Here is a 12,959-nt window from a genome sequence, read left to right as displayed (position 1 = left end):
CTGGTTACTTAGGGTGACTAAGGGGCAGGCACACCTGCTCCTTCCTTAGTGTCCTTCCAGACTACATTGTGCCATCATCTCTAAGCCCTACTCTCCTCAGGCCTTCAGTTTTGAGTCTCAATTACGTATTTTGGAAGTAAACTACCCCCTCCCTCTCTTTGCATTGTTAGTCTAATAATCCTAGCCTACTCATTCATCTGCTGACCCTCCAGGATCACAGGGAAAGGTCCCAGATGTGGAAGGTGCAAAAGATAAAAATCTGTTTCCTAAAATCCCATGTCGTCTGTCACCGCTCTTAACTGTCCTGGGAGTAGATGTTCTCATCAGCCTCAAACGCCCAAGCCTGCCGCTTAGAGGGGTTAACCTCGAGCTGGGTTAACCCAGTTCTTCCCTCAGTGCTGTTTCCTCCAACCAAGGGCTGCGCTGGTCCCTGGAGGGCCTGGAGGGGTGGCCCTGCGGGAGGTGTGGGTGTTGATGAGACGGGAGCTGCTGACTGTAAAGAGCACAGGCAGGAAGAGAGAGGGGGGCTCTGTGTGTAGAGAGGTGGGGGCGGATGAACGGGGGGGGGAGAAGGAAGAAGTGAAGGACCTGGGGGTCCCGAGGAAATGGCTAAGCAAGTGGGAGGGGGAAGGAGAGGCGACTTTTGACACAGAGTAGGTGTGAAGCTGACGATGTTAAGGGGGTTTACTTCCAGGTGATGACAAGGCCTAGGGTGTGGCCATTGGACTAAGGTGCTGAAGAGAAGCTGAGTGTCATTGGTGTGCAGGACACTCGTACTGTGAGTTTCGGTTGTGTGAATGAATGTTGACATGGACAGATCTGGTGTCAGGGCCCTTGATACATGTTGAGAATGACCTTGGAGTTGGTGAAGAGCAGGCAGGGGTTGGGTTAGCAGAGGCCCAGAGCTGGTGCAAGGCTGGCTGGCGCCTCCCAGGTAGAGGCGGGCTGCAGCTGTGGAAAGAGCCTTGCTTTTCAGTTAGAACCTGGCAGTTCCCATCCATGACTTCATATGGTCCTCCCAGAACCCAGTGAGATGCACACAGGGCAGGAAATACACTTCCTCCAAGAAAACCAGCGTGTTCACGTCAGCTGTAGGGATCAGATCAAGCCTCCTGAGGTGATCCATGCTCTCTGTAGGTAACTGCGAGAGCCTTGCTCTTCTGCGTACTATTCACAGCAGGAGATCAACCTTAGAAAGAAAACTTAACAGACTCTGCACAGAAAAGGAGGATTCCGTTTTTCTGTTTTCTTCGCCCCAGACTGCTAAAAACCTTCAGGCTGGAAGAGCTGTTGGGCTGAGGAACTAGTCCAGGAGAGGTTCTTAGGGTGCCACCTACTGGCCATGAATGGACTTACCCACAAAGCTTTGCCTATATGTATTCTGAAAAATAATTTATGTGAGGCAATTGCAAGTACCGTATTTGCCGGCGTATAAGACGATTTTTTGTCCCTGAAAAATATGCCTCCAAGTGGGGGGTCGTCTTATACGCCAGGTACACTTCAGATAGACTGCCCATAGTGCTTGCCCCGTGCCATAGTGGCCTCCCGATGCCCGCCCACTTCATTCCACATACCGTTCAGGCATCAGCAGCGCTGCTGGGTGTATGCTCAGCTGTTATGCAATTTTGCTGTTATGCGATTTTACCACACTCACAAAATCTACGGTACCAGTCTATAGAGTGTGTTTTCTTTAGTGAATTACCGGTATGTTTACCGGTAATAAACTTGCACTGTTTTATGTATATGTTTGATTACATACAGCCTTGTGACAGTTTTCCTGCATGTCATAAGCATTTGAATATAAATTAAAATGTTGAAATCAAATCTGATATTGTTTTACCTTTTATTTGGTGTGTGGAAGGTGTGCGGAAGAGGGGGTAGTCTTATATGGCGAGTATATAACAAACTCTGTATTTTGAGTGGAAATGTTAGGGGGTCGTCTTATACGCCCAGTCGTCTTATACACCGGCAAATACGGTAGCTGCTTAATTTTCCAAAAGAATAAGCAATTAAAACACCTACTATTGTTCTCGCCCTACCAGGCAGATTTCTTAACCTGGTGCCTTGATTACCCTGATGGCTGGACCAATTTAGTGAATTCCTTCATTCCACAAAACAGAAATTATGACCTGGTGAAGTCCAAGGTTATCTTAAAATTAATACTTCCTGTGAGGTCTTAGATCCCTTAGCACAGTGAAAAGATCATTAGGCTTGGTGTCAGGAGTGTCTGAGGCAATTAGGTCTTGACTCAGTGGGCTGGTGTATGCAAAGTGTTTCACAAACTATAACGTGTTAAGAGAAAAGTATTAAATATAGCAATTATTTCATAAGCACTATTCTAGATCTGTGAGACACCTCCCTTCTAATCCTCATGACATATCCATAAGAAAACATTGTTCTCTAGATCTTACACCTGAAGAAACTGAGGCTCAGAGAGGTTAAATGACTTATCACATAGCTTGTTTTCTCTTTGCTATACTACATTGCCACTATCATACTGATATAAATAATTAATATTCTCTGGGTCCATCCATACCTTTGCAAATGGTAAGATTTCATTCTTCTTTATGGCCGAGTAATACGCCTTTGTATAAATGTACCACAGTTTCTTAATCCAGTCATCTACCAATGGGCATTTCAGTTGTTTCCAAGTCTTGACTACTGTAAATAGCGCTGCAATAAACATAAGGGTGCATATATTTTCTCGAATTAGCGTCTTGGGTTTCTCTGGATAGATAGCTGAGAGTGGAATTGCTGGGTCATACGGTAGTTCCATTTCCAGTTTTTTGAGATACCTCCATACTGATTTTCATAGTGGCTGCTCTAATCTGCAATCCCACCAACAGTGCACCAGGGTTCCCTCTTCTCCACAGCCTCGCCAGCACTTGTTGTTTGTTGATTTATTAATAATAGCCATTCTTACTGGAGTGAGGTGGTATCGCATTGTGGTTTTTATTTGCATTTTTCTAATGATTTGTGATTTTGAGCATCTTTTCATATGTCTATTGGCCATCTGTATGTCCTCTTTAGAAAAAGGTCTCTTCATGCCCTCTGCGCATTTTTTAATTGGGTTGTTTTTTTGGTGTTGAGTTGAATGAGTTTTTATAAATTTCGGATATTAATCCCTTATCAGATGTATCATTGACAAATATCTTCTCCCATTCAGTAGGATGCCGTTTTGTTTTATTGATGATTTCCTTTGCTGTGAAAAAACTTTTAAGTTTGATGTAATCCCCTGTTTATTTTCTCTCTTACTTCCTTTGCCCGAGGGGATATGTCAGTAAAAATATTACTGAAGGTAATGTCTGCAAACTTACTCCCTATGTTTTCTTCTAGGAGTTTTATGGTTGCGGGTCTTACATTTAAGTCTTGAACCCATTTTGAATTTATTCTTGTATATGGAGTAAGGAGGTAGTCCAGCTTCATTTTTTTGTTTGCATGCGTCTGTCCAGATTTCCCAGCACCGTTTATTGAATAGACTTTCTTTACCCCAATTTAAATTGAAATAAGTCAGATGGAGAAAGACAAATACCATATGATCTCACTTGTATGTGCAATCTAAAAAATAGAATAAATGAACAAACTAATCAGAAACAGTCTCAGAGATATAAAGAAAAAACTGAGGGTTGCTAGATGGGAGGGGGGTGGGGATGAGGGAGAAGGTGAAGGGATTAGAAAGCACAAATTGGTAGCCATATATTGCCACAGGGATACAAAAGACAGCTTGGGGAATATACTCAACAATGTTGTAAAGATTTTATAGGGTGTCAGATGGGCACTTTTCTTATTACGGAGATCACTTCATGGTTGGTGTAGATGCCTGAACACTGCAGTGTACACCTGAAGCTGAAGCTGAATAATAATGAATGTCAACAATAATTTAATACATATATAGTCACAGGATGTGGAGTACAGCATAGGGAATAGGGTTAATGGAATTGTAACAGCTCTATACGATGTCAGAGGGGTAGTAGATTGGGGGAGGAGGGTTATCACTTTCTGAGGGGTATAAATGTCTAACTATTTCATTGTTTTGTACCCCTGGAACTGAAAAAAACACACAAAATAACTAATATTAAATCATTCAACAAAAATGTATTAACGGTCACTGGTACCATTGGGTTAGAAACAAAATATATAAACATTTATGTGTGTTGTAGAATGAATGTTTGTGCCCAACTAAAATGCATATGTTGAAACCCCAACCCTTAATGTGACAGTGTGTGGAGATAGGGCCTTTATGGAAGTAACTGAGGTCATAGGGTCAGGCACTGATCCAATAGGATTAGTGTCCTCATCAGAAGAGGAAGAGAGACCAGAGCTTGCTCTCCCTGAGCAGGCATGCCCAGCGAGAAGGCCCACAAGCCAGGAAGACAGCTCTCACTGGAACCTGACCACGCTGGCCCGCTGATCTCAGACTTCCAGCTTCCAGACTGGGAGAAAATAAAGGTCCCCCAGTCTATGGTATTTTGTTATGGCAGCCCAGCCCAAGCTAAGATAATGAATATCTGCTTCCCTCAAGGTGCTTCCAACTTTGTTAGGGAAATCAATAGTTACATAAATAACAACCCAACTTGCTGAGATAGGTGTGTGAACATCTCATATCTCTGAATGATTGCTTTAGAAGGAATCCTGACAGTGGGTGAGATGGTAGGGACAGACTACCACCAGATGCCAGACAGCAACTCTGAACCCAAATACACTTCAGAGTGAGGACCTCTTCCCTAGAGGTACCTCTTTGCGGGTGAACATGGACTTTCTCACAGGCTCCGTGGGCCTTATGCCTAATCTGAGTGGGAGATGGAACAGAGTTGCAGAGCCAGTGATCGAATGCGGCCATGAGTTCTGGGTCAGGAACAGAACTTCTGGTCTTCAATTCCCACATCTACAAAATGAAAGGGTTGTGACAGTTGCCATCTAAGGCAGTCATCTGAATATGTTTGCTCACTTTCCCCTGGAAGAGAGTTTTGAAAAACCGTGAAACCCTTTCCACATCTGAAAGTTGACATCTAAAATTTCCCACTAGAAATTTAGTTTGAAAGGGTGTAATTTCCATTTTACTATAAATAAGTAATTGAAATTTCAAAATAAAATCATCATATAACTTAAGTTTCCAATAGAATCTACATAACATGTTCATTAGAACTTTACTATCACTAATTAAAAAGACTACAATTTTACATTATTCCTTTTTCACACTGAAATCTTATTCCCACTTTATTTTCCACTCCCAGAATTTTATTTAATGCAGTATATTTTTATGTTTGCAAGTGTTTTAATTTAAAATTACTTGAAATTTTATTTACTATTATAATGATTAGTAATAAAAATTTGATTAAAACAATATATTATGAATTTTAATTATTATACATACTTAGTAAAATTTTATTGCCTACAACTCAGTATCTATTGATGAATGTTATTTATTCTTAGAAAGAGATAGGATTTAATCTCAATTCAACTTCTATTTTTGGGTTTTACAGATATAGGCAAGAGAAACAAGGTTTTCATAAGTAGATGAAAATGAAGTTTTGTTATAACAAAAATCATTCAACTCTTTCAATTTCTGAATTACATGTGAGAAGTATCATAGCAATTGCTCATTAAAGGTTATTTTAACTTATCAACAAACCACTTAACGTTCTCCTTCAAATTTGTTGAAAGCAGCAAATTAGAATCCACCTGAATTACTAAAGGATTGATTATCCAGTCATGAGTCAATCTAGAATCCACCTGAATTACTAAAGGATTGATTATCCAGTCATGAGTCAATCATTTCCTGGTTCTGGGACATACCTTGAGACTCATCTCATACTCATTCTGAGTGCTAAGTAAGGCACGCAACCTGGCATGAGCTTGTCACCTGGATGACATAAGATGACACTAGTATTTCTCATGGATATTCTGCTTTGTTCTCTAGGTACTCTCCATCAATGGAGCAGTGCTTTCTTTGAGTGAAATTATCATCATTCTTATAACCCCACTCTACAAATATCTGAATTAATACATTTACCAAGTACTCAATTTAAATACCAAACTACCCACTCTTAAGAGAAGAAAAGATTAGAAGCCTGAACACAAGTTCTTGGTGCCTTACATTGGAGGCTTCTCTGAAAGCAGTATTTATGTCCCTTTGTTTGATGCTCTAGAATAGTACCATCTAATAGAAGTAAAATGCAACATTCAATCATTATAAAAAATTTAAAATGAAGTATTTCATATTCTTTCTGATTTGGGGTGCTCAGTTCTTGAAATCTTGTAGTATTTTACACAAACAGCAAATCTTAATTCTGACCAGCTACATTTCAGGTGCTCAGTACCCATATGGACAACACAGCCCTTGAGGCATGCATTGTAGTGAGATTTGGGATGGATGCGAGATAAGATTTTTGTTTTTGTAAAATAAGAATATGGTAAACATGAAGGCAGTGGTCAGAAAGAACAGACCTATCCACGCCCTCATACAGCCTTGAAAGGTACCTTTTACTGATATGATCCTGGTGTCTGGTGCTTGGAGATCGTGGTCTCACATACCCAAGAATGAGAACGTGGACTTGGAAGGAGAGGTAAAGGAGCAAAGACTTTTATTTTATTACGAGAGGGGATACCTGAAACTGGGATGCCCACTGGCTAAGGTAAAAGGCTCTTACTTTTATACTTTCTCATGCATGCTTGGGGAAGGGAGTTGGTGCCTTCTAATGGATTTTGTCTATCAGATTCGCTCTGTTGCCCAGCCTAAAGGGATTTACGAAATAACCCTTTTACCCCCAGGCAGGATTACATTTTTGCCCTGGAGCAAATGAGTCATTTCAGAACCTGGATTTCCAAGATATGGCTGCCTTTGTTTTATTCTACCAGGGACTTCCCTGTCTACCTAACAACATGCTAGCTAACCTGTCTCATTACCCCAGGGACTCTGCTGTGCAACTGTATAACGTGGCCCTAGTGTACCCCAAGACATAGAGTTTCCTGAGTTTGATGACCATTATTTTAAGATGGATTCTAGCTGCCAAGGTCTTTGGGAATGATGCAATAATAATGAAATTATATAACCTTTCCTTTTGAAGAAGACCTCGTCAACTATTCTTCTCAAATTCTGGACCAAGAAAAAAGAAAAATTAATGAGGCGAAAGATTAGCAGAAGATCCAAAAATCCCTTGTTACTCTGTCAGCAATATCCTGCTATAATTTTTTAAAGATGAGGTTGACAACTTACCTTATCACAAGGAGAGAGTTTTTTGGTAATAGCTGGGTGATGCTTTCTCCTCTGACTATAATGGAGATAAAATGAGGTTATATGAAAGTCATCAACCTAACATCAGATTACTTGAGGAGGTGAAGGTTTCCTATGTTATGGTACAGAAATGGCAAAGACTCTCTTTCTTACTTTTGTTTTCTTAGGGCACTTCTAGGACTTGTTCCTCTAGCTCTTTCTAACTTCCGGTATGCAGTATGAATGACAGGCTTCCTTTTTAAAGGAACACAGATGCTTGTTCTAAAGGGTAAGTGTAAGGAAATACTTTGTGATACTGTCTTAGTCCACCTGCGCTTCCATAACAAAATACCGTTGACTGGGTGGTTTATAACAACATAATCTTATTTCTTACAGTTCTGGGGCTGGGAAGGTCAAGATCAAGGTGCAGACTGATTTTCTGGTGAGAGCTTTCTTCCTGGCTTGCAGATGGCTGCCTTCTGTGGTATCACAGGGTGGAGAGTGAGGCCTGGTGTCTTTTCCTATTCTTAGGAGGACACCAGCCCTATCAGATTAGGGGCCCACCCATACCACCTAATTTCTTTTTTTCTTTTTTTTAAGATTTTTATTGGGGAATTGAGGGAAGGGGAACAGACAAGTTGCTGTCGTTTTGTTCTTCAGTCTAGTTGTGGAGGACGTTGCCTCACAGTCCCAAGTTGGCACCATCATTGTGCTCTTTCCGGGCGAGGCAGATCAGTCCCTGGCTTCTGAACGGCTGCTCACGGTGGCTGCTGGCTGTTCATGCTGGTTGCTGGCTACACACGGTAGCTTATGGCAGCCTACTACAGCAGGGGCTGCAGCCTACGCTGTCGCCTCACTGGCAGCCCAGCTCCAGGTTGCGTTGTTGTTCAGCATCTTAGCTGTAGTGGGCAGTGTCACTGGCCCTCATATGTGGGATCCGAACCGGGGCCCTGCTGCTCAGAGCTGGCATCCCAAGCCAGCTCTTAACCAATGCACCACTCGGCCGGCCCCATACCACCTAATTTCATCTGTATCATCTCCTCACAGGCCCTATCTCCAGATGTCTTAGTTCAAGATACCTTACACTATACACTGGATGGCTTAAACAATAAAAATTTATATCTTACAGTTCTGGAGCCTGGAATTCTTGGATCAGGGTGGTGCTAATATGGTTGAGTTCTGGTGAGGCTCTCCTCCGATTTGCAGACTGCTGACTTCTCCTCGTGTCTTCACCTGGTAGAGAGCAGAGAAGGGAAGCAAACTTTCTCATGATTCTTTTTTTTTTTTTTAAAGATTTTTATTGGGGAATTGGGGGGATGGGAACAGTGCTGGGGAATTGGGGGAAGGGGAACAGACAAGTTGCTGTCGTTTTGTTCTTCAGTCTAGTTGTGGAGGACGTTGCTTCACTGGCCCAAGTTGGCACCATCATTGCGCTCTTCCCAGGCGAGGCAGATCAGTCTCCGGCTTCTGGATGGCCGCTCACGCTGGCTGCTGGCTACACGGTAGCCCATGGCAACCCACTGAGCAGGGGACTGCAGCCCACACCGTCACTGGTGACCCACGGCAGCCCAGCTCCAGGTCGAGCTGTTGTTCGGCATCTTAGCTGTAGAGGGCAGTGTCACTGGCCCTCATATGTGGGATCCGAACCGGGGCCCTCTGGCGTCCCAAGTCAGTTCTTAACCAACGCACCACTCGGCCGGCCCCTCATGATTCTTATAAGGGCATTAATCCCATTCATGAGGGCTCCACCCTCTGGACCTCATTTAATCCTAATTACCTCCCAAAGCCCCACCTCCTAATATCATCCCACTGGGGAGTAGGATTTCAATATATGAATTTGGGGATGGGGGGCACACACATTCAGTCCATAACACTGAATATGGTTGCATTGGGGGTATGGGCTTCAACATAGGAATCGGGGGGCGTGGTGTACAATTCAGTCCAGAGAAGAAATTAAGGTACTTAAAGAGTATGGAATTCCATTTTAGAAGACTTCCAGGTAAATAAATTATCATCTGCCTGAAACCTGAAACTAAAAAATACCAAAACTCTAAGCAGTCACTAACAATCCAAATTGAAATAAAAGATAACGCTTAATTGCCTTCACCAGAAAAAAAAATTATCATTTGCCTGGATGATTTCTTTAGGATGAAATTCTGTTTACTTGGAGGCCAAAGACTGGTTTAATATTTTCCAGAATTCCAAGTCTTTGTATAACATCATTCTCTGTCATCTCTTTATGTATGAAATAGTTTCATTTTCATGATAAAATAACTTTCACTATGACCCATACTTCTCCCAAGAAAAACTCTTGGGGACAGTTTTGGGGGTTTCCAGGTAAACTAATATTACTGCTAGATATTTTTTCTAATGAACTATTTCTCCTATTTTTTTCTCTATAAAGTTATTTCTTCTAGTCTCAGAATTTCAAAGACAGGGTAGGTTCCCCCCGCTCCCTATCCTGTTTAAAAATGAGCAGTCCACAATCAAGAGGCATGCTGGGAAACAGGGTCTTTCAAATAAATACTTGGCTATTTCTAGAGTAGTTAATTTCTAAATAAAACTAGCAATACTTCCTTTCAAGCTTGAGTGCAGTACACGAACCTGTGCAACTAGAATAAACTAAAAAGTACCTTTCCTGTGAATACCTTAGAAATTGGTGTACAGAATACACTTGAAATCTATTGCTGTCACAGTGGGAAATTCCTTAGAGTAGAAATATAGGGTGTTTTGATTTTGCTGTAAAATATGATATTTATGGTATTGAAAAAGGAGATATGCATCCAACTTGTACTAAGCGCCTTACAGAAAATTTAAAAATCAGTCAAACCAACCAAAACTCGAATGGCTCAGCAGTGGTCTTTGTGAACAGTTATTGCAAGTAAAGGCTGAAGTGTTAAAGAAAAGGAACTCAGTGTTTCATGCATTGACTATTCTAGACAAGGCCATGGAAGAAGCAGGTATTGATATATTAATGCGAGGTGATTCAAAATGTAAGTTACCAAGTCCAAGGTACAAATTACAATATCATCATATAACTTTAAGTTATCTAATTTAGGAAGGTTTGATACTACGGGAAAGCTGGAAACTAAATGGAATTGTTTCTAGCAATGTTATTATGTAGACTTTTACTTAAGCTTAGAGATTTTTTTGTTATTACTTATTCACCTTGACATAACCAGCTAATTGTTGTAATTACATTAATTATATCACAGTTCACGATTTCCTCCCCAGAGAGGAACAATTTCACCTTCTGATTTTTTAAATTTTTATTTTTTTAAAGATTAGCAATTTTTAATTTTTATTGGGGAACAGTGTGTTTTTTCCAGGACCCATCAGCTCCAAGTCGAGTTGTCCTTCAATCTAGTTGTGGACGGTGCAGCTCAGCTCTGAGTCCAGTCACCATTTTCAATCTAGTTGCATGGGTGGGTGGGTACAGCCCACCATCCCATATCAACAAATTTGGCCTTATAGCACTTTATAAATCCTTTAACTTGCTTCCTTTATTAGTTTCCTATGGAAGCTAGAGCGAAGTACCACAAACTGAGTGGCTTAAAACAACGGAAATTTATTCTCCTGCAGTCCTAGAGACTAGATATTTGAAATCAAGTTGTCAGCAGGGCCATACTTCTTCTGAAGGCTCTTTGGAATAAACTTGACTTGCCTTTACCTAGCTCCTAGTGGCTCCCGGCACTTCTTGCCTTGTAAACTACATCATTCCAATCAGTGCTTCCATCTTCATGCGTCCTTATTCCCTGTATCTATATATATCTGCATCCTTTCCTCTTATCAGGACATCATCCTTTAGATTTAGGCCCCATTCTAATCCAGCATTATTTCATCTTAACTGATTATATCTGCAAAGAACCTATTTCTGAATAATGAATTTGGGGGATACTATTCAACCCAATATAATCCCATACCCTTACTATCCATAAGAAATATAATTCAGGGACCGGCTGAATGGCGCGTTGGTTAAGAGCTGGCTTGGGACGCCAGAGGGCCCCTATTCGGATCCCACATATGAGGGCCAGTGACACTGCCCTCTACAGCTAAGATGCTGAACAACAGCTCAACCTGGAGCTGGGCTGCCATGAGTTGCCAGCGACTGCGTAGGCTGCAGCCCCTGCTGCAGTGGGTTGCCATGGGCTACCGTGTGTAGCCAGCAGCCAGCGTGAGTGGCCAGCAGCCACCGTGAGCAGCCGTCCAGAAGCCGGCGACTGATCTGCCTCACCCGGGAAGAGCGCAATGATGGTGCCAACTTGGGCCAGTGAAGCGATGTCCTCCACAACTAGACTGAAGAACAAAATGACAGCAACTTGTCTGTTCCCATCCCCCAATTCCCCAATAAATACCTTAAAAAATATATATATATATACATATATATATAATTCATATATCTTTTGTATGCTCTGAATCTTTTTTAGCATGTGTATTACTATAAAAATAAAGGGAAAAAAACCCATAGTTCTTTGCCTTAAAACGCAAATATCCTTTCTATCACTTTCTCCCTTTGGTGCCCATTACCATTTAGTTCCCCTATGCTGGTCTCCCAGACTTGCCCCTTTTCAGTCTTTCCTCTAACTGGCAAATTGATCTTCCAAATTAATCTTCTTCCTATCTTTCAATGAGCATCAAGCACCAACTCCTTCATCAGCCTAAGGTAGCGTCTCATGATCTGGTCTCCAGCGTCCTTTTTCGTTTCATCTTTCAATAAAATCCTCTGGTACCTACTGTTTTGCCCCTGAATACTTGCAGGTTTCTTAATTTCCATGCCATTCCTTCTTCCATACCCTGGTTCTGCACCCTTAGCTTGAGAATGCCCCATGACTGCTGCGAATTTTTAGAGGCTACTTCATGATTTCCTCCCCAGGGAGGAACAATTCACCTTCTGATTTAATTTTTATTTTTTTAAAGATCAGCAATTTTTAATTTTTATTGGGGAACAGTGTATTTTTCTAGGACCCATCAGCTCCAGGTCAAGTTGTTGTCCTTCAATCTAGTTGCGGGAGGGCGCTGCCCACCATCTCATGTGGGAATCCAACCAGCAACCTTTTTGTTCAGAGCGCGCGCTCTAACCAACTGAGCTAATCGTCTTCCCACTTTATCTTTGAAGTCTGTTAACATTTTTCCTTTGCTTTTGTTTCTCCTAAATCAGAATTTCTATTTGAAAGAATACAGTCCAACACACATGGCTGCGTTTGCTCAACTGTCCAGTAGAACCAGTCGGCCCTTCCCACCCTCGCCCAGGGGAGGGGGCGCGTAACTCCCAGCCGTTGGGCGACAAGCCTGTCCCCAAGCGGAAGGCCAGAGCCCTCCGGCTCGGGGGCGGGTCGTGACGGAACCGTCACTCGGGGAAGCCCAGGCAAGCCGCGCATCCCTCATTCTGCCCACATCCCTCGCTTTACGGTGGAGGAAACCCCGGCTGGCTGAGAGCGACACTCGGAAGCCCAAAGTGACACCGCAAGGCGCCCAAGCTCGTTAGCACCCTCCACGCCCCGGGCCGGTTTTCCTTCTCCTCCTCACCGAGGACGCGTCCCGCTGCGCATCCAGTCCGTTCCCTCCTCTTACACACGCGCCTGGCGTGAGAGGAAGGAAAAAAACCGGACACGCAGAGCAAGGAAAGCGCACAACCAACTGGGGAAAGACGAAGGCGCGCGGCAGCGGAGCATGCGCAGGGGCCGCGCCGGACGCCCTCCACGCTCGCAGCGCCACCCGCGCAGGCGCATGCGCAGGCACAGCGTCC

The 12,959-nt window shown here is 42.7% G+C and overlaps 1 long non-coding RNA gene across 1 annotated transcript; it reads right to left on the bottom strand.

The window, feature by feature from the left end:
• Window positions 1-5,488: 5,488 nt before the first annotated feature.
• Window positions 5,489-12,873, bottom strand: LOC109384658 (uncharacterized). Its single transcript, XR_002124451.1, has 3 exons — window positions 12,740-12,873; window positions 8,341-8,446; window positions 5,489-7,271 (listed from the first exon to the last, which is right to left on the bottom strand). It is a non-coding gene; the product is annotated as an uncharacterized LOC109384658 (long non-coding RNA).
• Window positions 12,874-12,959: the final 86 nt, after the last annotated feature.

This window comes from Hipposideros armiger, unplaced genomic scaffold (genome assembly GCF_001890085.2).
Source record: "Hipposideros armiger isolate ML-2016 unplaced genomic scaffold, ASM189008v1 scaffold_98, whole genome shotgun sequence".
Lineage (NCBI taxonomy): Eukaryota > Metazoa > Chordata > Mammalia > Chiroptera > Hipposideridae > Hipposideros > Hipposideros armiger.
The sequence above is the reverse complement of the archived record's forward strand: the minus strand, read 5'-3'. Positions and strand labels throughout refer to the sequence as shown.